Source organism: Martes martes (assembly GCF_963455335.1).
Source record: "Martes martes genome assembly, chromosome: 2".
Lineage (NCBI taxonomy): Eukaryota > Metazoa > Chordata > Mammalia > Carnivora > Mustelidae > Martes > Martes martes.
The window spans coordinates 5,045,203-5,047,712 of NC_137889.1; the positions used below are offsets into that span (position 1 = coordinate 5,045,203).

The following is a 2,510-nucleotide window of genomic DNA, read 5'->3' on the forward strand; positions in this document are numbered from 1 at the left end:
ATTTATCATCATATACACGACATCCCCAAATTTTCACTCTTGAACAGCACATTAACAGAGTTACTAGGAAAACCGGACTACTACAGCCAAGATGTGAGAGAGTGCACAAAATTCTTTCAGGGAGAGACAAGATCAAGGAGTGGTTTTCTTTAAGGAACAATCCTACCAAAAACAACATGGGAATAGGAGTAATTTTAAAAGTTCAAGACATATTAAATGCACGACTGACTGCAAATTACCATTTAGTATGCTTGTATTATAGGATAGAAAACTTGCCCCGTCTTTGGAATGTGGAGGTGACATCCAAGACAATCGAAACCTCCCACATTCAATAGCCCACTATTTTCTGGGTGCACCAAAACATATACAATGAGGAAATGATCTCACTTCCTTAAAAAAGGCACTTACACTTAAAAAAATGGGATGAGGTGGGATCCCCTCCTTCCTAAAAGTGTTTCTAGAACTACTAAAAAACTTGAATTTACAAAATAATGGATAGAAATATTCCTCTGGATTGTACAGAAGGGAGACAGGGATCACTGATAAGACATGGTATGTGATATTAATCATATGTCTTCTTCCTCTCCTGCTTCAGCAGAGACCGGACTCTCCTCGTTTTTAGCGTCTCCATTTTCCGCAGGTAAGTCTGCTTTTGCTTCTCGGTTACCGCTTCAGCCCGTTTTCCCCTTGCTCCCCTTTTCCCCTTTCTTTGCACTTTTTTGTCTAAAGATTAATCTTTCCCTGTTGCCTTTTTTGGCTTTGTTTTCACTTTCTCAGGAGCAGGTTTAGCTGACAACCTCACCCACCCTCTTAGGCTCCTCCTTTACTGCCCCCTCAGCAGAGCTGACCTTTCCCTTGGGCATCCTGATGATGGGTCAGGTGCACCCAGAGCCTTCTGGAAGCTGGGGTGTCTGGCGACTGCTTCTCCTCCCTCTACCAGAGCTACGGGGACTCCTAAAAATTGATAGCATTTAAAATGAGGGGGAAATGACATAGAAGCATCTCTAATGAAAGAACATGGTACAATTTCAATAATTTTCTCCTGATTTATATGTAGTATACAAATATTATATGACAATACAAAGTAATTTTAAATGCCAACTACCAAAGTCTATGAATTACGTTTTTTCATTTTCTATCATGTCATAGAAAATAACAGAATGATTGGTCTGACTCTAAAATAAGGAAGAAAAATTTCAACACAGCTAATTAGAATCTCGCTGCATCTCTCTGTTGGAGGCATTCATTTGTTTAAGAAACTCTGGTTTCGTTTCTGCATCGGTGATCTTGAGTGAATCAAATTTCCCACTTTTTTTTTTCTTGAGATCTATAAACCGCAGTATCAGGTTTGTGGTTCTTGTCAAATATGATCTATGGATCTAAGACCCTGCTCAGACATCGGGAATGGAACCTGTACCCACATTGCCAAATTATAAGTGTGTGCTTTCTTTAGATATTTGACATGGTATGGAATGAGCCTTAGGAAAATGCCGGAAACTTACAAATCTGATTCAGCAGATTCCATAGATTTACTTTTCCTACTTCCTTGGAAACCAGTTTGGATAGAAACCTTGCCTTTTATCCTTCAGGGGCCATACAGAGACATGGAACCCATGCCAGCTGATTCCATAGAACTGATAGAGTTTGCATATTTACTGGAAGAGATAAAAACGGGAAGAAGTGAAGCAAAGCAGAAATTAAAGGTGGAAGATGCACCCCGGGGTTGGAGGGGCCGAATCTTGAAGAAGAAGCCACCGGGTAGTAACTAGGACTCCAGAAGGATTGACTGATGGGGGTGAGACCCATTGAGGAGAACTGTCACTTGCAGAGATACTGAGAGAGAGAGGGGTGGGGGAGAAATCTATTCAAACTCACTTTAGAGAAAACGGAACCATTTGGGTTTTCCTGACTGCAATGCTCAGAGACACGAGATTGCTGTGAGAAGTCTTTCTCATTCTCTCTCAGCCGAGCAGGGCTTCCCTCTGTGTTGCCGGAATATTGCAGGAAGGTTCCTTATGCTTTTGTTAAGGGTTACCTCCATCTTCTTTGGATCTACTTGGTCCTTACGGCTTAAGATCTCAAAAACAGAGATAGCAACGCCCTAGTGTCCACAGGGAAGAGCCTGATTCTTGGTCAGGCGAACTTCCCTGGACACATGATTGGGTTGAAGTAGATGGTGGCTCTCTGGCCAGCTTGGGCCATAAGTCTGCCATGACAAGGAAGGAAGATGCCTTGTGTATGAGAGGGAGCAATAAACATATACACAAAGATTGGAAGCAAGGGTTAACATAAGCATGTAGAGAAGTTTAATCACCATGCTGTGCACCTGAAACCAAGGTTAACACCGTGCACAACTATACTCGAATAAAAAAAAAAGTGAGAAATAAAAATTGGAAGCAAGATAGGTGACAGTCAAAACTATGTCTACCATATTTAGTACTATATCATTTTCAACATCCTCTCTGTTTCTGTCAGCATATGGCTAGGCATGTACTTCTTAAATGGGCTCA

General features: G+C 41.4%; 1 pseudogene across 1 annotated transcript; it reads right to left on the reverse strand.

The window, feature by feature from the left end:
• Positions 1-566: 566 nt before the first annotated feature.
• LOC308339025 (non-histone chromosomal protein HMG-14-like) lies at positions 567-863 on the reverse strand (annotated as a pseudogene). The gene has a single exon. The product of its transcript is annotated as a non-histone chromosomal protein HMG-14-like (transcript).
• Positions 864-2,510: the final 1,647 nt, after the last annotated feature.